At 40.7% G+C, this 26,136-nt stretch overlaps 1 protein-coding gene across 6 annotated transcripts in view; it reads right to left on the bottom strand.

Annotated features, from left to right (window-relative positions):
• Col8a1 (collagen type VIII alpha 1 chain) overlaps nt 1-23,345 on the bottom strand; it is a 132,188-nt gene extending 108,843 nt beyond the window's left edge. For 4 of the 6 annotated variants that reach the window (XM_087576333.1, XM_087576335.1, XM_087576334.1 and 1 more), the window contains exon 1: nt 23,268-23,345. The gene's annotated coding sequence lies outside the window, so the exon portion shown is untranslated. 6 annotated transcript variants of the gene reach the window in all.
• Nucleotides 23,346-26,136: the final 2,791 nt, after the last annotated feature.

The following is a 26,136-nucleotide window of genomic DNA, read 5'->3' as shown; positions in this document are numbered from 1 at the left end:
GGCGCCATGAACACATTGCAGAGACTGAGTGATTTGAGGACACTGGTTTCCTAATCAGATAATACTGGCATGTTGGCTTTCGAGTACAGAGATCAGACCAACGAACTGTGTTTGCATTTAATTTTAGCCTCAAAGTTTGTTGTGACACACAACATTCATACAAGAGCCAGATGTGAATAAATATAGACCAAGAGATTGCATACCTAAAATCTGAAGAAATATTTAGAAGGAAAAATGCAGATGCTAGTGCGGTTAAGAACTTAAAGTCCCACAGCCATTTCTAGTAACAGAGTCACATCTGGCATTCACGACTTAAATTCAGAACTAAATACCGTCTGATATTGTCACAAGTTCTAATTTAGGGGAACATATAAAACATTATTGCTTAGAATATTGTTCAAAAAGTATTGGAAAAAATTGAAGCACCCCATTGTGGCCCCCAGTGTTTTCAAGGCAGCCCTGCAGCTACTCTGGTGCATGTCCATTAGATATTTTGCATTGATTTGTTAAAATATCAATAGTTTATGTGCCGCTTGAACATTTTTTGATAAATTTATAAGGGTAGAGATCAAAAGAATTGATTTCATGTTTTCTATATACCCAATAATTTCATAAGAGGTAACTCAATAAAGTCAGTCCTTTATAAATTCTACTTATACATATTTATAACTTATATACACACATATCTGCTTACATGCATATTAATGTACATATATGTCCACACACTTAATTTTTTGAATCATTTATATATTATGAGATTATTGTTTGGGGTTGAAATGTTTCCTGCCAAAATTTGAAGACCTAACCACTAGAAACTTAGCACGTGACTTTGTCAATTAAGCAGGATGAAATTATATTAGAGTAGTATGTGCCCCTAATCCAATGTGTCTTTATTAAAAGCAGAAATTTGGGGACAGAGATAAACATGCAGACAACGAGAGTACCATGCAACGATGAAGGGAGTTAACTGGGTAAATGAAGGCAGATATAGAGGTGAGAAATTATGAACATACTAAGAAATACTGAGGATTGCCACTAAACCATTAGATGTTGCTAGAGAGACAAATACTTCCTGTGGCTTTCCAAAGAAATTCGCCATTCACATGTCTAGATCTTGGACTTCCAGAGATCAGAATTTTTTTTTCTGTATCACTCAGTTGCTAGATTTTATGGTTATGTCAGTCTCAGAGAATTGATGCAAGCGTATTACTTGTAAAATTGTTTTTCAACTCAAAACATAGATCCAGTACACCCTTCCAAACTAGCACAGCATATATAAAACATTTTTTTCCAGTGGTGCATGATTTCTATGCAATGGCTAATTCCCATGTGAAAGACTTGCTTGTGTGTTTCCCCTCTCTTTTCATTACTACTAATATAGTTAACATCTTTCTTTCCTCTAACTGGAGGAGAAAAATACTACATGAATGTTACCAAGAATGAACGTTAAAGTAAACTATAGATCCTAGGTAGCAACAATGTGTCAATGTAGGCTTATCAATTGTAGGAAAAAATGCCATTCTAGTGGTACCTTTTCATGTGTATTTTGGCCATTTGTATATTTTTTTGAAGAAAGATGTTTAGTTATTTGTTATCGATATGTTTTATAGATGTTTATTTGATGCATTCTTTTTATATTTAGAATATTATTTCACTTTTAGGTCTATGACTTTTAAGAATTTCCTTTCATTCTTCAGGCTGTCTTTTCCTTCTGTTTTTTCTTTTTCTTTTTGTAAACACCAATATTCTTGTGTCACAATGCTCACCCCTGAGTCATTGTATATGCATCCTGTGTATATATGGACTAGATTCTTGAAGTGTAGTTATTAATCTATCTATAAAAGTTGTACCAACTGAGACTTAGTAATTACTGAGTCTACGGCTGTTCCCCTTCTTGATTTTCATTTCACCACCCAGAAGAAATATAGTTTAGACATTGGCATGGAAATTGAAAAAGGATATTTCTACACATGGTCATTGAGTCCATAAACCTGTTTAATTATGGTTAACTATAAAATAAATTTCAGTAGATTCATATTTCTTAGAATTTAAAAAGGTACATTTGTTTAAAACATATAACTCATATGTTAGTTCTGCTCCTAATCCCAGGGTTAAAATCCATAATTTAATTTTTATTAATGGCTTTATAGATAGCATGTTATGTAAAACGATTTTAATAAATTGTGCTATTTTATAAATCAAATATAAAAGTCAGTTCCAGTTTGTAGCTAGTGTGGTTGTACGAGAAGCCAGTAGACTATAATGAATTAATAATACATGTCAAAGATTCCAATCTCAGGTCTTAGAATCCTTCCCAGTGTGAGCATCACTGTGACACTATGAGCCTTCCAAGTTCAAGGACTGGGAATGCTGTGTGACTGCATGGTTGAGACAGGAATTCTGGGAGAAGGTGGTGCTGCAGTTGAGAACAGGACTTTGCTAAGAAAGATATTTCCTTTGTGGTTATGTTTTAGAAATGGTAATTACAGAATGGCAGTCATGCTTTTAGATCTTGAGACCAGACAGAGAGAGGGTAATTGGATTTCCCCTCTTCAACCATCCCACCTGTACATAGAGGTTTTCACACCGAAACTAGCACAGTGATGCAAAACCACGCTGCGTGTGTGTATCTCCTCTCCTTCCTTTTGCTGGGACTTTCTGTACAGAGATCTTAGGAGGCACCACTGACTTTTCCTGAGTCTAGGTTGGAACGTAATGCCTTACTGTTCCTGCAGTCCTCTCTTGCAGTTTACTAAAACCCAGAGAAGTTGGACTTGCTGCTTCCATATGGCTTTCCTAGTTTATTGGCTCCATTTGCTTGTAAAAATATGTTTTCAATTACACATAAAACATTCGATGCAGACTACTTTGGGAAAGTCAAGATGTATTGTTTTTCTTGCCCACATCACATGCGTTCTGTTTTATCAAGAACTTAAGGTGCACTGTACTGACGTCAAATGGTCAGTGATGGAACAGGGTCTTGGGAGGAAGGCGAAGGATAATCTTAAGCTATAAATAATAGAAGAGCCACAGAAATTGAGTGTTTACTCTGGACTCACTGCAAGCATGACAGATTGTGGGCATGGCCATAAATGACAAAAATATATATAAAGCCCAAAGGAAAAAGTGAGACTATTTGGAACACATGATCAAAACAGGGAACACTGGTTTGAAGTGAACCTCTCTTCCTCATATAGAACTTTCTAGATGGTTTTTTTTTTGGTCGGTCAACCATATCTAATTATTTTTCTGTGAAAACAATGCAAAATTGGAAAGGGCTTTAAAACCATGGTCTCAGTGGGACATGTTTGTGTTCCTCAAAAGAGTAATAATTTATAGTGAATTAATAGTTATTATTAACACTTCGTCCAGGTCCTGGGCAAGGGATTGCTTTATTAAATGTTCATCTGTCCAGACAAAACATTCAGATGGATTTTACTGGGTCATGCCTCAAACAGCAAGAAGAAGGCAACAGTGAGAAATTAAGTAGGGGACTAAAGTCCCATGAATTCTCTGCTCTGGCTTCTGCATACACAATTCTTATTGGAACGTTTAGGGGTCAACCATGAGTCAATTGAGGATTAGCACATAACAGATGAAGCAGGGAAAGGTAGTCTAATAGAGCAGCATGCAAACGTGCACACACGTACACACACACACACACATACATACATGCACACACACACACACATACACACACACACACACACACCACACACACAGTCTCACCGAGTTTAGTTAACTACAGTCAGCAAGAGGTGTTTACTCCTTATTATTGCTTCCTCAGTCAGACAGTGACTATTTTGTTTCACTTCTGGCTTAAAATTCTAGAGCATCTAGAATTACAGAGAGTGCTTATTTAAAATGCAGATTTCTGGCCACCAACCCATCCTGAGATTGAGATTCAACAGGAATAGTCAGGCGCATGGAATCGTGCTGTGGCTTGTCCTTGGACCAAACTTAAACCACATTGAGGAACTCCCCAGGGTGAGGATAGGGGAGAGTGGCTAAGTGTTGTCATGACTAGGGCTATTTTCATTATGAGTAATGTCCAATCCTAGACACTTTAGACCTTGCTTCAGTGGTTAATCTGGATCGTCAACTTGACTAGATTAGCTATCACCCAGGGTACTAGTTATTGAAGTACACCTCTGGTATTAACTGAGGGAGAAGACCCGTCCTGAATGTTGGGAAGTACCATCTCATAGATTGGGATTGGGGATTGCAGAAAAGAAGGAAAAAGGAGAGTGTAAACTTGCATTCATCTTCCTGGTTCCTGATCAGGATCAGCTAAGATGAGAGTTAGTAATCTCATATTCCTGCTACCATGTCTTCCTCCACATGATTTGTTTATATCTCTCAACTGAGGCCAACCTCTTGTGAGGTTAGAGCAGAGAAGGGCAACCCATATGCTGGTATCCCAGCAATACATTACTGCTGGAAATGTCTTGATTTCTGGCTTTTAAAATTCTTTGGGTTTTATACTGTACGTGTATGTGTGGTGTGCAGCACACACATGTATATGGAAGCCAGAGGTCAACGCTGGCTGTCTTTCTCAATTACTTCCTGATAGGTTTCTCATTGAGCCTGAAGGGTACCAAGTTTGTGACATTGGCTTAGCTAACAAGCTCCAGGGATCTTCCTGTCTCTTCCTCATCAGTATTGGGGTGTGGTACTTAGCCTTTCTTTCAGACATTTCCAGCTTAACATACAGCTATGTACAGTTGACCACACCTTAAATACTCACTTTTTCTAAATGCCCAGTTGATTGCTGAATCTATGTTGTTTTCTCTATTTATGCTTTTCTCTGATTTTATTTGTGTATCCTTTTAACCCTTTATTCAGCCATATAGAGGGCCAGATGTATTTCTTACCTGTACACAGTTTCAAGCTCTGTGCTGAGAACACACTCTTTTTTAAGGCAGACTCAACCAATGGGGTCTATGGGCCAGCAGGGAAGAGAGACAGACAGAAACACTGACAGTGTCAAAATTCACAAGGAATGTGGACAATGTAAGAGCACTCAGTGGAGCCACCCAGTTCTGTCTAAAGGGTCAAGGCAGGTTGTTGTCACTGCTGATGGAGGCAAGGAGAAAGCGAGATGTTCTAGGCAGAAATAATAAAACAGTGTGAGTGGATCTCATAAAAGATAGAAGTTACAACACTAGAAAAAAGAATCATTAACTACTGGGCTAGAGACATGGCTCAATGATTAAGAGCACTGTCTGCTCTTCCAGAGAACTTGGGTTCAATTCCCATCATCCACAAGGCTGCTTGTATCTGTAACTCCAGTCCCAGGGTATCCAAGGTATCACACATGCACATGCTGTACAAAGACACGTGCAGAAAAAGTTCATAAACAAACAAATTTGAAACTATTGTAGTTCTGATTTAGTGTATGATTGGTAGCGGTAAGTAGATGAGGGAAAGAATGGGGCTGGGAAGATGGAAGAGAAGGCTGTCAATGGACTGCAGTGTAAACCTTGACCTGGAGTCTTAGCATTCCACAGTCTCTGAAAAGTCTGACAGGAATGAATCACAATCTGGTCTATACGGGGAAAGTTCTCTGCATGTGGCAGTGGTACAAAGACTTTGTACGTTGCAAAGGGCAATGGTGGTAAGGGGTCAGAGAATGGGCAAGAGAAAAACGTTAGGAAGAGAAGTCTGTGCCACCATGGCAGGAAGAAACGAGCAAAGTACAGGATGGTCTGCAGTACCGGTGTGTCTCTGGTGGCAAGACATTGAAGGCGTGTCTTTTCTCTGCAGGAGAGAATAAAGACACCCTGGAAAAGCTTTGATAGCATTTTTAGTAATGAGATTTTAGTATTAAAACACATTCCTCAACTGAGTAGTACATAGGGTGAGTCAGCTACCTAATCTTATCAGAAATGATACCAAATATTTGGGAATGCACCAACACTATCCCTTTTCATAGTGACAGCGTCTTTCAGCATTAAAGCAAAATGAAAGAAACCACGATGAAGCACTGAGAAGTCTAGTGTCTATTAGATATGTCAACATGTGCTGTGGTAAGTTGTCACAGTGTTTGTAGAAGAAACATTCTGAAAAAAGCCAAGACCCATCCTATTAACCTTGGGCCATGCTAACTAATTTTAGGAGTTGAAGTCTCTCAGCTCCTATTCGACTTTATGAATGAAGCTTCTGTAACTTTAGCTCTAAACGGAGCCAGTTATTTATAGGCACAAAGCCCATCCTGTTTCCCTATTGGTTCTAGAAATAAGTTCAAGCTGAGGGACCATCTATGGCTTAAAATGAGTAAAGACTGAAAAAAATACAGAAAAAAACAACTCAAGATCTCATTCAAGCGCAAAAGTTCAAACTCCCCTAATCCTAGAAAGTTCAGACAAGCAGAATGGGACTTTAGTAGGGATAGGGTGCCCAAGTGGACTTTACTCCCAAGTGCACATTGGATTGATTTTTCTAAAGACATTTTTCCACTCATGGCCTTCCAAAACCAAGAGTTCAAAGCATCACTACTACTTTGTTTTTATGCATGAGCAGATTGACCACAACACTATTAGAAAAAGAAATGAGTTAATGTATTTGGCTCTTTGTTGCTTTGTTGTGTTCTTTGGAAAAGAAAGGCTAAGAAAAGAAAGACTCCCTTTACCTCTTTTTTTTTTCTTGAGGGCTGTTTGCTTAAAAAATAATAACCCCAAACTAGGCCATTATTGGGGTTTATGGTAAGCATTTCCAAGTTTTGAAATAGGAACAAAGTCCACAGGATCCCTGTGAGGCCAGCTTTCGTTTTTCTCATTATACAAACAGATAAATTGAGAAACTGAGCAGTGAGGTAATTTCCATGGTCTCAGCTGCTTTAGATGAAAAGAAGCAAAAGATGAACTCAAGGTTTTGGATTCCAGGTAAGGCCTTTGATCATGCTCTTACTGGAAGCTGACAACCGAGAAGTTAATAATCTCTCACTACAACCTAGGGAGATGAGATTTGCTAACTTGGGAGGAGTTCTATTTCATGTCATTTATATGCATACATGTTTATGTGAAGTCACGTATGAGGTCATTGTATGCGAGTTGTTTCCAATTTCCAGACTCTTTAGGAAATGAGACATTTTGCCTAATTAGAATGTTCTTAATAGCTAACATGTCTAAGAACCAAAAGCACACTTTCCTCCCCATGCATTTAAAACACATAGTTCCCTCATTTAAAAAAGATGAGACTACATATGTTAACGAACTCATACCAGCTGTGATCAGTAATGGCTTCCTAAAGTCAGATGGATATTTGTCCCCACAGTGAGTCCCACTACCCTCTTGAGCTTCTTAAGCTAATTCTTCTTTTCCGTCTTGTTTTGTGACTTGGCCTCCGCAGTTCTGTTTCCTCTGTCAGCACACCCGTTGCAATATCTTTCCTTTTTCTATGGTGCTTCAAAGCTACTGTGATCTTCAAACTCAGAAACCCACGGTTGTCAACAATTATTTGTAAAAGGTAGATAGGCCTAGTGAAGACTCACTGAGATGGAGACACTAATGCCCACTGTCTTACATTTTCTGGGCACTTTTAATACTCTCTATTCTTTTTTTTTCCCCCCCGGAGCTGAGGACCGAACCCAGGGCCTTGCGCTTGCTAGGCAAGTGCTCTACCACTGAGCTAAATCCCCAACCCTAATACTCTCTATTCTTAAATATAATACGGTAGAAGTGTACTTTCACAAAGGAGGGCTCTAGAGAAATGAGATGCAACCTTAGAATACAGTTTAGTTCTGAAACTTAGCTTCAATAATTCACTTCCGCCCATCCCCACCGCCCCAGTGGTTTATAATTAACCATGTATTTACTGATTTCAAACTGCTGCCTCAGGAGCCCCATTCTCTTGGTGTTTCAGAGTCATCTCTGAGATAGCAGCATTCATTGAAGCTTTTTGGCAACAGATCCAAGAGGATCTTAAAATTCCCAAGAGCAGGAGATGCAGGATAGTTTAGTGTTTTATGTATTTTAGACGTGTGTGCTGGGTTTCGGAAAAGACATGTACCGCACTGCTGGCTTGATGGAATGGGTGGAGCTGGAATTTATTATCCCTGTCAGTCACCAAGTGAAAGCCTTTTGCTGCATGAGAACAGGTATGTTGTAAGAGAAAACTGGCCCCAGGCAAGGCTCAGAACAGTGTCTACAATTTTTTAAAGAGCATGAAGCAATTTTTTAAAGACCTTGTAGCAAGTGATGTTTTATTGATTCCTGTGCCTTTTAGCCATAAGCAATGGGTGCAGGTAAATCAAGTGTCTGCAAGGGCTCAGACTGTGATAGGCGCCCAGTAGCTATTGGTTGAAGAGATAAATGAGATTGAGAAGAGAGTTCTAGCCAATGAAACATGGGAGCATAGAACCTGAGGGGCAGTTTTTGAAATTCCTAAGGCTCTCCTTCCACAATCTTAAGGCATTAGGACACATTCCATTTCATCCGCAACTTTCCTCTTCAGGCAATGGGTCTCTTAGAGTCTCCTGAGGGAGCCTGAATCAAGTGATTTCTTGATATTCAAGAAATGGGGGTAAAGAGGTTAGGAGCTTTTCAGCAGAAAAAAATGAAATTCAGACAATGTAGAACTCTTACATTTAATGTTATAGTGACTACGTACATGGTTTGGCAAAGTATGTTACCATATAAGTACAGGGACCAGGATACAACTGGCATTCAGGCAGCCTCAATGAAAGGGCTGGAGAGCACTGAAGCATGGACTTCACAAGCCCATGGGGTGAGATCTTACATAATGTACCCATGATATCCATCTTCTTCACAATGCCAAAGCTACAAACATGTGTGTACAGACACAAGTGTCACATATGTGTGTGTATATTTCTATCTCTACATCATCTATATCTATATCTATGTCTATGTCTATATCTATATCTATATCTATATCTATATCTGTATCTGTATCTGTATCTGTATCTATATCATCTATATCATCTATATCTATGTCTATGTCTATGTCTCTATTGTCTATATTGTCTATATCGTCTATATCGTCAATATCATCTATATCATCTATATCTATATCTATATATCTCAATCCTTAATGAGCTCTTGCAGAGCATTCTGCATCCTGCATTGCAGCTTGTCTTCTATGCTTCTTGGATGCTCTGAAGCATAGCTGCAATAGCCAAGGCTCAGTCCACATCAGTAGAAAGAAGACTTCAGAGCTGTGGTGAGCTAGGCTCTTATTTGAGCTCTAACACTCTCCTAATGATGGGAAGCATTTTTATCTCTCTAAACATCTTCTTTCATGTGTGCAATATAGGCAAATGCTTCTCCATCTGAAACACACACAGTAAGGTTGTTTCTCTATGAAGACCACCTGTTACTGTCATTGCTATTTATAGATTTTCTTCACATCTAAATGTTCCCAGGTTAAGATCCTTACTAACACTCTTGCTGATGTGGTGATAAGTTTAATTTCATAAATACAAAACACCAAATATCCCTAACACATTTGCTCTGAGGAAAAGAAGTAAAAGATTCTTGTTTTTCTTATTAAGGCATTGGTAAAGATGTATTAATATTTTGAAACACTTTTATACTAGGTTCAAAGGCTTTTAAAAAAGCCTTACTGATAGATTCCTCTTCCGCCATCAATGAGCCAATTCAAGCCAGGTTAGATTAATTATGTTAAAGGCAGATTTATAGGTAAACTGCTCTTTGGTGGGCAAGTTCACTAGTTCCAAAATGGGGGGGGGGCAGATAGTGGTTGCATACACAAAGAGAAAGAAGATCAAAATGTCTGGATTGTATAGGGAAGAGTCTCTGGGAGAAGGGCAGCCCAGCCTCTGGACTGAAGAGTTCAAGGTTGAGGGCAGGGTATGCCAGATAGGGACTGAGGAATGCTGGGAGATTCTTTCTTTAGCCTCTGACTCCTGTTTGCAGATGAAAATTTTACTTATAAGTGTTCAAATGTGACTTGAGCACACTGTGAGTATTTTATAGCTAGATATTAAAAGTTAACAAGTTAAATGTTATTATCTTTACCATTGTCTCTAATGCTTACTTATGCTATAATTTGTCAATATTTTAAAAGGCAAGGGGGACCTACACACCCATAATTATTCCTTAATGCCATCTGGCTCATGATATCAGGATAATTTCTTTTTATTATTCTAGAAAAGTTTTTATAGAAGTTTTTCCCAATAATTCCAAATAAATTGAGCTCTGAATGGAAAAGACACAGCTGATTGCCTGGTTTCTACAGTGGCTCTTTTGTCCCTATCCTGATCTTTGCTGAGTCACATATAGTGAGGCCAGCATCTGATATCGTTAAACATCTCTGTAAACCATTGCTATTAGAAATTTATTTGAATGTATTTCTGAAGGCTCATTAATAAATCAGAATCTATCCTGCAGCCAGACAGCTTGGTCAGTTTGCTCTTAGCTTTGCCCAACAGAGTTTGTATTGCATGGCTGGCATGTTGGCTCGATGGGCAGACTCCTGAAGTGCCCTCAGTGAGCCAGTAAGTGCCAGAGCCACATGGTTGCCAAATTCCAGAGACACATTACCTCCTCTGCCCTTCTGGCTCTGGGAAACTCTGTGAAAAGAAACTGCTTTCCTTCAGAGAGTGGTGAGGTCTCAGGGAGTGAAGAAATCAAGACTGTTAACTTACTTCAGTTGTTCTCTGCAGAGAGGGTCCTGCTGAAGAAGTGGCTGCATACTGCAGTTGGTATTAAATCAACCCTTTACCACAAAGGCAAAATAGATGAAGCATTAAGAGGGGGTTACTCAAATGTCCTCATTCAGTTTAAACGATTCCACATCTCATTTGATTTGTGTAGGACACAACATTGTTAAACTACAGAAGTGGAGCTTTCAACGAAAGTTATAGACATGCCCAGGAATCGAGCAATATTTAATAAACATTACTGCAGTCACAATTATTCACTGAGAAGGAACTAAAAGGCATGTCTTGTTATTGTTGGTTTTTATTTTTTTGTCTCCATAGTGGTTATTCATATGAAAGACCACATACCATAAGATATGAATAGTGAAATACTCTGTGTTGTTTGACACAGTAATTATTAGCCACAAGTGACTTATAGATGTATAATTAAAGATACTGTTCTAGTTTTCTCTTTATTGCTTATGCTAAAGAACCTGATCAAAGGTAACTTAGGAGAAGAAGTCTGCTTGGCTTACCTATTCCTGATCATCATTCATGGAAGGAAGCCAAGATAGGAACTCAAGCAGGGCAGGAACCTGGAGGCAGGAACTGAAGCAGAGACCCTCAAGCAATGCTGCTTCCGGTTCCCTCAGTTTGCTTTTATGTACTCTAAGACAACCTGTCCAGGAATGACTCCTCCCACAATGGAGTGGCCCCTTTCACCTCAATCATTTTTCCACGGATATTCCTTCAGGCTAATATTATTGAAGTGTTTTCTTCAGTTGAGGTTCCCTCTTCCCAGATGACTCTAGCTTGTATCAAGTTGACAAAACAACAACAACAACAACAAACAAAAACAAATAAACAAACAAAAAACTAACCAATGTAAGGGGAAAAAGGAAATAAGTAAATACTTCCATTAGGTTAGCTGCATTTCAAGAGCTTGGTATCTGAGTGGAGTCTACTACAGTAGAGAGCTCAGATGCAGAAGATTTCTATCATGGCAGGAACCTGTCAAGCAGCTCTGACAAGATTGTGCCAAGGAACCACGTTAGTGACCTTTGTGCTGTCAGTTGAGAACAAGAAAAGATGAATGTTAAATAAAAATATGTAGTGAAGCTTTAATTAATATGATGATGAATTAAGATTGTGTTGACAGATAAAAATGAGAGCTTTACTTTTTTAATATAATGGAAACACAAAGAAATACCTGAAAAAAAGCACCCTCATAACATCTGGTTATTTCAAATTCTTGCTAGAACCTTATAAAGGGTGGAGATGGAATGACAGGCTAAGTGAGATGAAAGACTTGACTGTTAATCTACAGTGTTTGTTCTATATTTCATAACACCATTAGATATTTTGTAAGGGGTTTTTGACAATTATGTAAAGACAGACCAGAAGTAAATCTTTTTTCTTGAAAAATTTGATATATAGAAGGCCATGCTTAGTATTAGTATTTTGGTGGGAGTTCATCTTGTACCTCCTTCCAATAGTTAACTCATCAGTTGAATCAAAGCTCTAATAATATACACTGAGTTTGGTGTGTGTGGTGTGAGTGTATGTGTATATGTGGTATGAGTGTCTGAATGTGTTTCTGTGTGTGTGTGTGTGTGTGTGTGTGTGTGATATGAATGTGTGTGTGTAATGTGAGTGTGTGTGAGTCTGTGTTATGGTGTGGTATGGTATGGTATGAGTGTGTGTGGTATAGTGTGGGGTGTGTGTGGTGTACTGTGGTGGTGGGGTGGAAGTGTAAGAGAGAGGGAGGAGGGAGGGAGGGAGAGGGAGAGAGAGAGAAAAAGAGGGAGAGAGAGGGAGAGGGACAGAGAGGTGGGGAAGGGAACACAAGGGAAGATTTATTTCATTTTTGGTTCTCTCAGAAGTCCATGGAAAACCAAGGATCAGTTGTTGGTCATTTCACAAAACCCAGAAAATTAACGTATTCTAAATTGTAGTCGGAACTATCAGTTTTTCTAGGATGCTCATTTTGGTTAAAAACTTTGTGAGATAGGCAGATGTTTCCACCCTGTCTAGAAGTATCCTGATTATTTCAAAGCTTCAAGGATTCAAACTAATTAATATGTTCTTAGCACAATCTATAAGGATAGAAAAATGTACATTTGAGCCTTGTCATTCACGTTGGAGCTCACCTCACTACCAAGTTCTTTACTACCAACTGGGGGCTGGGAATTAGAGTGATAATAAGCTATACTGCCAGGTTGTGCACACTGTGGTAAAGAGCATGGGGAGCTGCACAGGGCAACCTGGGTACACTAGCTGCAAGCATGTCTGCTCTGCACAGAGAAGACATGTGGCTTGAATTTTTGAAGGCAAGTATAAATTAATCAATGAAGTGAGAGAATACTTCATTCACAGAATGGGGGTAAAATACAAAAAGCAAATTCAGTACAGCAGAATGTGACCATTGGGAAAGATTTAAGACATTGTCTCCCTTTGTTTCTCTTGTGGACCACAAAAGAAGAGCTTGATGTACCCAGCCATTATCTACATCACTTTACCTATATGATGAGCAGCAGATGAAGCTACCATTGACATCTGTCTAGTTGACTCAAATGGTGCAGAGAATCAGCTATGTGGTTTTGATTTTCGCCATTGGGTTATAGACTATAGTAAAAATAACTCCAGGGGGAATGATCTGGGGTCACATTCAAGATGACTGAACATGAGAAAGCACTTGTGTTATCGTCTGTTTCTCATATAATCTTATTAACTTCTATTGCCTTAGGAATGACATCTTAGACTGCCATTCTCCTTACCAGAATGGTGCCAAAGCAACCTGTAGTCAATCACGTGGAAGAAACTGATGGAGAAAATTTAGCTCTCCAAAATTACCCCGGAAAGAAATGATAGTTTTCCCCCCCTCCTTTTTTTTCTTTTCTAATTACAAAACCCTTAGTTTCTTGGCTCTTGAATTACAGCATGTTTTTAGAGAAAAAGTACAAAAAAGAAAAATAAATTAAAATGACACTCTTATACAAGAAACAGAGCCAGTCAGCAGTGTCTAGGAACAGAGCCACTGGAATCCTTTCCCTTTATGAGTCAGAGGCACTGTCTCAGAGTGCTGGGGGTTTGTTTCTCCCTCTGAGGATAAGGCATTGTTAGAGGCAACCAGAAGAAACACACTGGGGACAGGCTTCACAGCAGGACCTACATGGCCATAAAGACTGCTAGTTCCAAGCTGTGTGGCACTGAGAAAATTCCTTGCCTTAACTGAGCAGATGTTTTGTTTTTCTTCTTGGGTAACCTAGAATGTGAAGGATAGAGAGGTAGCAGGACCAGTGCAGCATCCCACTTCTCTAGATAACATAGACCATCTATCTTATTTCCCCCCAAGACAAGGTTTCTGTGAAGGCTTGGCTGTCTAGAACTTGCTTTGTAGGCCAGGCTAGCCTTGAACTCAGAGATCCATCAGGCCATGTCTTCCAAGTGCTGGGATTGAAAGCATGGCCATAAAGCATAGACCGCCACACCTGGCCATAGAGATCTATTTTTCTAATTGTGAATGATGGGCTTATGCTCTTTCTTTACTCTTGAATGACAATGAGTTACTCATCAGCTTGATTTGAGGGTGATTAATTGACATGTTTGTGCACAGTGGCCTCTTTATGCTAACTTTGTGAGGGACAAGGGAATGCCTAAAGTCCTAAGAGAAATAGAGGAAGTAGCAAGTCTGAATGTTTTACATAAACTCAGTGGTTGACGATATAGTAGGTTGTACTTGAATATCAACATGTATCTTTGAATTACTGACATTAGTTCCCTGTTGAGAGCATGAAAGCAAAGGATGAGAGAGAGCAAATCTGACTAATGGTCCCAGAAAATTAATAGTGATAAAGAGAAGACAGGATTGTCATCTCAGAAATTGGTGAATTTACAGAATTAGGGAAAATACCTGAGTGCCTCAAGTTATGAAGCTCGTCAGTCACCGTTAGCCATGCCTCTGTAACAAGATGTTTGGACATGAAAGTGAAGAGAGAAGTGAGAAACAATTTCTACATGTCCAGGACTTCAGTTTTGGTGGGAATAAAAGCAAGAGAGGGAACTGGAGAAGGAGGGAGAAGAAGGGAAATACGGAGGAAGGCAAAGAAGGAAAGAGTCAGAGAAGGAACAAGAGCATGAATACCTGTTCTGTTGTTGTGATTACTATGATATGAAGAGCTGATGCCCAGGACAAGGCATGAGCATCTCAGCTTTTTGTTCCCCTTTCATCAGATTTCATCCAGAAACTTACCATCCTGGCATGCTTCTTTACTCATAGTTTGTTAAAGCAATATCCACTCTGTGTATACTATACAATAACAAGCAGTGCCGTAAGTACCATACGATAGGAGATCTTAAAACAGTAAAATAGGAAGTGATTGTCAAACAGTCACCATACTCTTCTGTAGACTACCAAGCCAGGAGATGTCCTGAAGTAAAGGAGAAAACATTAAATAACAACTAAATGCCTCTTTATATCCCTGCCAGTGACTGTTTAAAATGCACTTTAGAAAGTGTGGGGAAAAGAACTCCAGTCTATATATAACACATTAGCCATTCGTTTTTATATTTGATTGTAACTCCCTTTGTGTAGATGTATATGTGAGTGGATATGTGTGGATGTACGTGCAACAGGCTGCATGTAGAGGTCAGAGGACAAATTATGGGAGTTCATTTTCTACTTCATGTAGGTCTTGGGAACTAAACTCAAGTACTAAGGCTTGATGACAGACTAATGACTCTCAGAGACATCTCTCTGTCCCAATACTTATTAAGCCCCATCTTTCTCTAGTTAAAATATAATTTTAGTCATTTTTTGTTGCAAGTGACATCACTTGCTAAATACATAGGCTTTTTTTTTTTTTGAGACACTTTAAACTATAACCATTCACCACTTTTCTTTCTCTCCTTCCCTTGCCCTTTTCTGCTCTTTTGATACAGGTGGTATTTCTCTGTGTTCTAAAGAAATAGATGTCCTCCTGCTCTATCTCAGAAAAGTACACACCTGTAAAGTCGATCCCATGTTGACTGGCTCTCTATGCATGCCACAAGTCCTTCCAGATGCTCTGTGTCGCCTAGTCTTCATTCTAAATAAATAGCTTTGATAATCCACGGTTGGTAACATCATTCCTCACAATACATGGGAAGACCCCATGTACCTCTGATTAACAAGGGGATTGTTTGAGAAGTATTCTTCTTTTGAAGATAAATAACCAAAGTGCATAGATGTTTAGTGGGTAGTACTGCGCTCCAGAAAGTCAAAACGGTTTAGGGATTAAAATATTAAAGACTGTCTGGAAAGGTGGAGTCTCAAGTCACACACATACCAGTTTCGCAGCTTCATCTCTGGTGACATTACACGGATACTCAGAGAGAGGATTATTCTGCTTTCCTACAAATGTCATAATTTTTACAAAGCAAACAACCTTTCCCTGGTGTGCCAAAGATTTTTTTTTGTGGTCTTAATTGATCTCTATCCCCCAAAGGGTTCTGAATTATGCAAGCGTCTCGAGTCTTAACAAGCCATCTCTCCACAGCTGTGCAATGAAAATGTTCAACGAGACACTCACTTTAGTCCAGGCAAGACCCTGGCTGCTCCCTGGGGAGATCCAGATGCAGGGGAGTGGTTCCGGGGCATCTCGGTTTCTCCCAACTGTTTGGCTGACCTAATTTTGTCTTTTCTCTTCCAGCTCCCTTACAGCAGGGGTGAGGCTAGTCATGGCACCTCTTCTACCCTCTCTGCTTGTCTCTCATTGATCATCGGCTGCCAGAGTTTGTTTATTACTGAATTGAGCATTTAGATTTAGGCTTGGCTGGTGGTGGCCTTGGAAAGAACTTTCTCGAAGACTGTGTTGGTTTTCTTTCAAATAAACTTCTGCAAGCCTGGACATTTCTGGCATTGCTGAGAAGTGGGTGATTTATTCTTAGAGGCTTAAATTAGGTTAAAAAAAGGAAAAAGAAAACTAACAAGGCAAGGAGCATAGCCACTGGTTACAATGAGTCTGTATTTTATCAGAAAAATCTTAAATTTAAATGTCCACTCTGGCAACACTCATCTCCTGTAGACAGTGAGCATGCTGGTTCCCCCTACTGGTGAGCAACTCCCCCACCTACTCCTTGGGCAGTGAGGGGTTATAACAAACTGGGAACTGGAGGGAGAGTAGGCATGCCATTTTTAAAGTAAGAGTTGGGTATCCAATATCTTATTTTGCTGAAGATTCCTTTTCTTCTCTCATTCTTCCAACCTCAACAATTTTGGCTACCTAAGTCACAAATTCTTAGCTCCACCTAGTGTCTCTCTTCTTGTACTTCTTGGGCTTATTTTTTGTCAGCCCAAGCAAGCGAGTAAACAAACAAACAAACAAACAAACAAACCAAAGCTAAAGTCAGGCATTTGGGTTGACATCATTAATACCACGACTAGACTTTAGGAAAACAAGAAATAGATATTTATATAAAAATATACTAATGTGCAGCTATCACTTTGAATTATGAAGGAAATTTAGAATTATTATTAGAGGGTATAGGCTTATGAGAAGCATGAAAGATTAAAGGGATGTGGCTTACAAATGTTCCAGCCACCCCATCCACATGTTCCTTGCCTAGCTTTTAAGCTTTGAAGTCATCTCAGTAAACTGAAGGTAGCTGAGACTTAATGTCTTTGTGGTCAGGGAGAAAAAGTTCTTATAAACCAGTCTTAGTTAGCTCAAGTATTCACTGACACAAATTTCCAGAAAAAACAGCCATTTTATCTAGCTAATAGAAGGGATTGGAGAAGCTCCTCAATAGATTGGATACATGCTACTGCCAGGAGAAGCCAAAAGCTGACACCCACACCCAGGCCTATTCAGTTAGAGCACATAAAATGATTAATTGTAGTCTCAGAACATTAATGACCCAATGCTCAAACACGTGACATAAACACATAATGGAGTACGCAAGAAAGCGCTCTTCAAAAAAGACTTAAAAAGAATGCTTTCACAATGTTTAAACTTAGACTATGTAGATTTTTAACATACAATAAATCAGTTTCTGAAAATAATTACTGTTTCAAAGACAGGCAGTTGCCAGGCAAGCTCAGAGTGAACTGAACAAAGATCTGGGGTAACATCTGTCCACTTACTCCGTGTGAACTGTTTCTAGGGAACGATTCGCGAATGTTCTTTTCTACCTTCATAGCGTTGTTTGGTGGCATGACTTTATTGGTTACTAATAATCGCATTATCTCAGCAAGGAAAATTTTGATGTCTTGACTCCCATTAATTTACTAACCCGGGTCAGAGTTAAGTTTAAAGTGAGATCAAGTCAGGCTCTCTTCCCAGTCGAAGCCAAAGGTAAACAAGACTTTTAATGCCCACGAAGCTTGTAAATCTCACCAGTGTGCCTAGCCCTCAAACCGTGCTATGCCTAAAGGGTACTGGTATAGACAGTTCATCTCCTAGAGGGACTGATCAATCATAGAAATCCGTTGTTCAGTCCTGCAAATTGTTCTGGAGTTACACCCTCTTCCATGCCAGAAGTGTGACCCTGTGGGACTGTGCCATTCCCTCACTAAGTCCTTGGCTCCTGGATTTCTCCCTTCTGTCTCCAAGCCCTGCAGGCCTATACCTTTCCACTAGTGTATATCCATGGTTTCCCTAATTCTCTGTTGTGTATATTTGACTTTCCTTGGGGGAGTACAAAGTCAGTTGACAACATGTTGTCTTTGGATTGACCATATGAAGAACGTACTGCAAACAATTACTTATTATTCTTGTTCCATATAAATATTGAAACCAAATCATAAACATGCAATAGAAATGCAACTCTAGAGCTCAGGAAAAGGTAGGAAAAAGTTAACCAGTGCTGCAGCAAGGTGATGTCTGTACCACCCATGAGGTTAAGTGAGTTCTACATTTCCTAATGTAAGAGGGGATCCTAAAGGTAATATTAATACATATTGGATTTGAGTACGTGTATGCCCCTAAGACTACTTCCAGGTTTTTTATAGGAGTTGGAAATAATGGATATTCTCTGTATAACATTTTTTCTCCTCATTCACTCCTCTGCACAGCACAGATTTACCAACTAGCTAAATATTTCAGATTCTGTGACAGAGAATGGCATCAAAGGTCCGTGTGATGTTGACGATCAGTAACCTCAGTCTTCACCGGGTTTGCGTCCTATAACTTAGACATAACCTCCATAAAGACAAAGCTGTATCCTGAACATCCACCCTTTCTGAGAGCCACATGCTAAGTTCTTACAGGCTGCTCAATGTAGTTAGGGACACCTAATCTCACTGTGTGGACAGAAACATCAGTTATTCAAGATGAGGGCCTGGCTAGGGAGTTTGGCTACTTGCCCTCCATTTGGGTGACCTCGTGAATGATATCTACCTTTTTGACGTTTTCTAACTCTAAAATGAACTCCAAAGTTAGCTCTAAAGTCCCTTCTAGAAATTCTGTTTTGCATTGTTTGGGTCCTTACTAACCTTCAAAAGTCTGAACTTACTAGGTAAATAAAAATTCCCCCCAAACTCACCTCAGTTAATTTACTGGAGAAACTTCTTGACGACTTTTTAATCCACGCATAAGGACTAAAGTTTAGAAAACTATAGAACTTCCTGATTTGAAGAAGTCAACATTCATAGTCCATTTAAAAGAACTAATGAGGAGACTCAGAGAAACTCGGTAATGAGAAAAACCACAAGAATGAGTGCTACTCCAAAATCTCCAGCTGTAGAAATCGAGGGGATCCCTTCCCTTGAAGAAACAATGCCAGGGGCACCCAGGTTCAGTGACTGCAGCTGCAGACCCATGAAGCAGAGAGGCCAGTTTTTGTTTTCCAGGAAGAGCAGGAGTGAGTGAACAAATAGAGAACATTGGAGTCATGTAAAGTATATCCCATCACTTTACACAAGCACAATTAGTAGCTTCTATGACGTTCATGCCAACAGAGACATTAGTACTTTGACTTGTTCTTATTTTAGGAAATGGCACTGATTAATTGGGGGGGGGTGTTTTGTTTTGTTTACTTCATTTGGTGTGATGCAGTGTTGATGGCTTCCTGGATTGGAGTACACAGAGCTTCCACATTGTAGACATCCAAGACTCTAGGGAGACCTCTCAGCTCCTTAAGGAAAGACTATACAGAGCCTCAGACAGCACATACTGAAGCCATGCTGCTTGAGCCTCTGCCCAGAGGCTTCTCTCTTGGTACTGAAATGTGGCTAACTCTCTCTCACCCTTTGGTTCTCCTCATCCCTCCAAAAATGGAAGGAGACCAGTAAAGCTCTGCTTTACGACTGGGGGATATGTAAACAGCAGTTAACTGGGAAATCTTAAAACATTTTTTAAAATTACATCCTTAGTATTTGGTAAAAACTGGTAAGCAGGTTCTCATCCCTCCCTCCCCCCGACTGGATGCCTTCAATAGTGAGAGGTCCTTTTGCACAATGCTAAGGGAAAGATTCTCTGAATTCCAAAAGCATTCACTGTCCCCTTAACTCTTCCGCTCCTCTTGTACAAGAGTTACAGTTCATTTTGCAACACTGCTCCCCAGACAAGCTCTGTCTGTACTTTCCTTAAATCCACATGTATGGATTTGGAAGCACATAGTAAGATAGGTTTCTTCACAGTTACTTAGAGGAGTAGAGACTGGGAGTCTTAGTCATTCCTTAAGTTGCCATACCAAGGTAGTGACAAGAAAGAGGGGTCACTGAGACCCCTAGCTTGAAAACACTAATGCAACACTCTCCCCTTTAGGGGAGTTAGGGTTCATTTTTGTAGATACTCCCAGCATAAGATAAAAATATGGTGTTTGATGTGCATAACACAGCTTTAGAGACTAGAACTGGCAAGTGCCTGTGAGTTTGAAGCGGGCACACCTGAAATCGTTTCGGGTGTACGAACTATGCCTCTGTCTGTAGGAGAAGGAAGGCTCAATGAGTAAGTCAGTAGAGTCAGTTCTTACATTAATAGTGACAGTGCTCTTATTGACTAGGAAGGAAAATTCAAACAGAAACTCAAGGGCAGACACTTTTTCTCCTCTTTACCCTCCATAGTTCTATGTAAGAAAGGATAGCAAGAGGTCGTGTTTGATAACAGATCTAGATTGTTCTATTCTCTTAACAGATGTCTGTGAGTCTTCTTACCGTCCCTCTAAATTCTGCTTGATTTTATTTTCTTGTCCTTTATCCTTTTCTTTTGAAATAAAAATAAAGTTACATATGCTTTCCTATCATGTAGACATTTTATTTATTCATAAATAGAAATAGAACTCTAAAATGTGTGTTTCTAGAAGTATGGCAGGTCCTCAAAATCTGTAGGGTATCCTTTGGGTGTCTCTGGCCAAGGAGACACCCACTCTTGTTTTCTTTTAGGGAGATATCTGGAGCCTGCAGTAGTGTGGGCTGGACATGGCCATACACAGGAAGTGGAGACTCGGGCTGTCTTTTGACATTCTGTGCAGAAGGGGTGATGTTAGGATAACTAAAGGACATCTTGACTTTGATTTTTCGAAACTCATAAGAAGGAAAGTGCCATTGTACCTAGCACATACCTTAAGGAAAAACTCCCTTTCACTGGTAATACCCCCTGGAAAGGTTAGATCATGAACAGTCTGGGATGATCTCACCCACTTAGTTAAGGGGGTTGAACCTCATGGCACAGAGGGAAAGGGAGTTATGGTTAAACAGTTCATAACTGCTCCATTCAGATAGTCAGGGAGAGCAGAAGCAAACCTTCAGAGAACAATGATAAGCCTCAAATTTAGCTTTCACAGAGATCTACGATGCAAGCGTTTGCTCCATCAGAGCTGATAACTTTGACAGAGGAGATCCTTGGAGGAACTCACAGTCTTTTCTCAGTGATGGAGCTGAGCAGAACTCAAGTACTACCTTAAAGGAGGGATTAATTTGAATGAACCCAACACTTGGGTTGGCCTTGTCTCACACCTGTGTGTCCCGTGGCTCATTACTCATGTTAGCTATAGAGCAAGCAGACTGCACTGTGACTGGAGCTACAGAGTTGAACATGCACAGGTCACATATTATCTTGGCCAACAGTTATTTTATATCATTTGCTGAAAGGAAGCCACACACTCTGCAGTGTTTTTCCACTGGGGGGGAGTGGGAAACTGCAACATGGGAGAATATTTCATATGTAACTCTTTCACATGAATAATTCTATGCTAGCCCTTTTGGATTAAACGGTGTTTAGTACTTTTTAATTTCTTTTGATATAGGAAAGATGAGGAGAATTTTTGGAAAAAAAACTAAACCCGAGCCATGTGTCTAATTTATTTCAGTTTTATACCTGTAGCGAAATTCCCCATCTGAAATGACACACAACCAACAGACGTGAAAATGTAAACAGTTCTCTCCCTTTAAGAACCTTAAGGACTAAAGTATTGCTTTGGTTTCCTGACTGGCAGCCTGGGCTTGCCTCCTCCAAGTGCAGCTTCTGCAGTCGGCCAGATGGAACATTTGAAGAGAGCTTTTCTCCCACATGAGAGCTTCTTATCCCACAAAACCCACAGAATATGACGGCAAGTTTCATGGCCCAAGAGTCTGACTTTTTTTTTTCCAAAGTAGCTGTCAGGTTTGTTTCTCTTCTTACAGGTGCACAACACTCTGGAAGAAGAACAGATCAATCCCAACCCACCCACCACAACCAGCTACCACAACCACCCCTACACACGTCCAAGGGTCTCTTCCCCAGTGGAGAGCTCTGGGAGAGTCAGTCAATAGCCAGAGGGCAGAGGGGATGGTAAGGATGAAAACCTTCATCTGAAGTCTCTCTGGCTGATCTCTCCACACATCAGTCAGTTGTACACAGAAGGATTGTATAGTCTGGCCTGCATGCTTTCTGAGAAACATACTGAAACACTTCATGTTTTAGGTGTGTATGTGTGTGTGTGTGTGTGTGTGTGTGTGTGTGTGTGTGTGTGTGTGTGTGTAGGCTTCACAGAGCTCTCATACGCTTTCTTACTCTCAGTACACGTCTCCTTTTAGGATGTAGTGGAAAGGTAGCCCAGCAGTGGTTCATCCTGCCCCAGCTTGTAAACTTGGATTTGTTCTTTCCTATCTTCCAGCCACCTGATTACTGTCCCCGGGCAAAGGGCACTGGTTCACATCATTTTTTCCGAGCAGTTAAACCTGGAAAGATACTTCTTAAAGGACTCACAGAAGTTGTCTTGAGGGTTTGGAAAACATCACAAAAATCATCAGTCGACCTTTTGACTGTGCTATTTTTAGAGAACTAATTGTGCTCTTTTAAAGGGCATTTTTTACAATGGGGCAGCTTCCCCTGCTCCTACTGATACGTGAAATATTTACAATAAAATAAAACACAAGCATAATACCTCAAACAGATATATTTAACCTCAGCAGCAGTCAGACAGACAGGGTGCTCCGGGAGGGGGGTGGTGTGACTTAAAAAGAGAAAAGATTTTTGTAATAGAAATGCTGTTGTTTCTGCCAAAAAGGAATTTTTATTTTACTGTTCAAACAGAAGTTTGTTTTCAAAGCAGTTGCTAGTTAAGAAGCTCCCTGTTCATTTCAGCATCCTTATGAATTAACTCTAAGTAAAAGCGTTGACCAGAAGGGACTCACTCCGGGCAGCAACCCCCTGCAGGTTAGCTTCCCTGAGAAGGTTTGTCTTACCTTGAGCATGTAAGATCTGGGAGACAGGGACTTGGGCTCCCACGGAGAGGACCGTGGAAGGGCTCTGATCCTCTGCGCTCTGCGGGTAACTTGCACTTGGCTTTTATGGACAGGTGGGCGGAGCTGCTCCTCACAGTAGGTGGGCAGGGATAGAGCAGGGCGGCGGGCGGGCTGCCCCCGTGGAGCTGGACACTTGTCTGGGGAGGGGCAGAAAGGGTAGAGCTTGCAGGAGTGGGGAGAGCCAGGGACTTTGGAGGGCGGCGGAGAGGAGACTGGAGTGGAAACAAGGCGGGAGAGTAGAGAAAGGCACAGAGACCACAGAAGGGAAAGGTTGGGGAGGAAATGAATGGGGTTTGGGGAGGGGAAGTTAAAGTAGAGGTAGGGGAGGAGAGAGTGAGAGAGAGAGATGCAGATTTCATTCTGGAAGATGGAATGGGTACTGGATTATTTTTCGTTTTCGTGTGACATTTTTGGCAGGGAGAGGAACCTGGGCGACTGTCAATAATAAAGGTGTTTTCCCTGTGATCGAAAAGCCAAGTAACCGCCCAAGAGATCTGAAAGGTTTTGAAGTGAGGTAGAGGCGAGGAAGATGGGCTTCAGGAATAAGGGGGAAGACATCCTCCCCAACCCCCAATACGCCCAGACAGAGGTGGGAGGGGATTGTCCCCGGGAGCCCCAGGCGCCCTGCCTCTGGGAGCTGGCTGCTGCAGCCTGGCTCACCCCTCCTCACTCCTGCCAGCCTCCTTCCACAGAAAGTTCTAAGCGTGCAGCATCCAGGCAGCTCCAGAGTCTGGTGCAGCTGTGAGGTCCATCTGCAAAGACCGCTCCTCACCAGCCCGTCCCTTCAACATCAACATCTGCTTATGTAACACAGGATGCCAGGGCTCGCTGTCCTCTGGTTATTTTCGTTATTTTTTTTTTAAATCTCTTCTAGCTAGCAACTGAAAAAATGTTCGGTGTCATAGCCTCTCCACTTGTCGTAGGCATAGAGAGGATTTAACCAACAAGTGCGAAGGGTCATGCTGAAGTTATTAAAAAATGTATTCAGAGAAAGAAAAACAAGGTCCTTTCGCTGCTGAGCGGTGAGTCACTTCCCAGCCCAAACTCGATTTTTTGCCACCAAAGAAATCAAAGCATTTTAAAAGAGGACTTAGGACTCAGAGGTGGGAAATGGGGGTCGGATAAAAACCGTGGAGAAGAGGGAATGACCTTGATCACTGAACACACACACACATGCACAGGCACATGCACACACAAGATCTTAAGAAGGCTATGATCCATGCTGTGCTGTTTTTCTGTCTTGTTTTCTAGCTAGCTCAAGCTGGCAACAGGCTGAGCTCCGGAGTTTTTTGGGTTTTTTTTTGTTTGTTTGTTTGTCCCCCCCCCTCCCCCCGGAGCTGAGGACCAAACCCAGGGCCTTGTGCTTGCTAGGCAAGCGCTCTACCACTGAGCTAAATCCCCAACCGCAGCTCCGGAGTTTTTAAACTCCTGCATGCCTCAGTGTGCCTGGAGAGTGCTCATTGTTCTGAGGACCTCTGCAGAGACTTGTAGACTGTTCAGTAGTATCCTTAGCCTCTCCTCCATAGCATGCCAGAGGACCACTTGCTCAGAAGTCTCCTTCTGCTAGGTGTGGAAAAAAATGGCCTTGGATTTAGCCATAGGATTTTGAGGGGCAAAAAATCTCCTCTCCACTAAGAAAGAGCCACTAGCCTAGAAAAGGTCCACAGTATAAGAAAGAATTTTAAAAAGAATCTATTAAGAAAATACTAGTGCATGCCACTAGGATAATAATAATACCTGCCGTCACATGTGCTCACTGGACTTAGTTTTTTACAGACTTACTCCCATCTGTCTGCCTGGAGAGGCCAGAGCCTCAACTGATGAGTCCTTTGTAAGAATTCCAAGCTTAGTTCTACTGGATACGCTTGGAAGTCAACATGCAGAAACTGATGCGATTCAGACAGGGAGGATGGAGAAGAGTACATGAAATGGAAACAGTTTTAATTTTTTATCAAGAGGCAAATTTGTCATGTATACGTGTGTGTGTGTGTGTGTGTGTGTGTGTGTGTGTGTGTGTGTGTGTTTGTTTCTGGACCTCCTAATCAGCTTTACTCCGTCTATACAGCTCTAACGAGCTCTACCTATTGGTTTACTAGCCAGCAAAATACAAGTGCTCAATAAATGTAACCTGGACCAACTGAATAAGTCGTTCCAATGAGCATGGACGTACGGGCAGTGGGCAGCAGTTGTTCATTTAATGGATGAATGAAGAGCAAAGAAGGCTAAAACTTTCACGTAAACTCTTTCATCCACTTACTAGTTAGTTGTTACCTCTTATTTCTTCATGATTCGGTTTTCCTTCCTAAATAGTATATCTTTTAGGGATGTGTCCAAATCCATTAAGCGAAGTCTACAAAATGAATAATAACCTTCATCACCAGAACTGAGAATTAAGGCTACATTATTTGTTTTGGGGCTGAACCAGGAAACCAAATATGATTTTATAGGCATAGGGTTACTTCTTATGGGTCTTCCATTTAGTAAGGAAATGTATTCTGAGCAAACAAAAGAGGGGCTAGAGGAGGGTCTGGGTGATAAAAATGTATTAGCAAATATTCCCACAGGATTATAGAAAATAATCCTTTAATGCGTCTTGCACATTCCAGTTCCATCACATAGTTGTGAAAAATAAGGGGCGGGGATTGGGGGACAAGACAAGGAAAGCACATTTGAAGAGAAGGCGGCCTCCAGCTGCAGGCTGGAGTTCTCTTTTCCCTTTTTCGTCCTCTACCCCATTATTTTGAACCTGGATATCCAGCCAAAATAGCAAAGGCGCTCCTTTCATTTTGTCTGGATGGTGCCAATGATT

The sequence above is a fragment of the Rattus norvegicus genome, chromosome 11 (genome assembly GCF_021556685.1).
Source record: "Rattus norvegicus strain SHRSP/BbbUtx chromosome 11, alternate assembly SHRSP_T2T, whole genome shotgun sequence".
NCBI lineage: Eukaryota > Metazoa > Chordata > Mammalia > Rodentia > Muridae > Rattus > Rattus norvegicus.
This window is presented reverse-complemented; position numbering and strand designations above follow the sequence as displayed.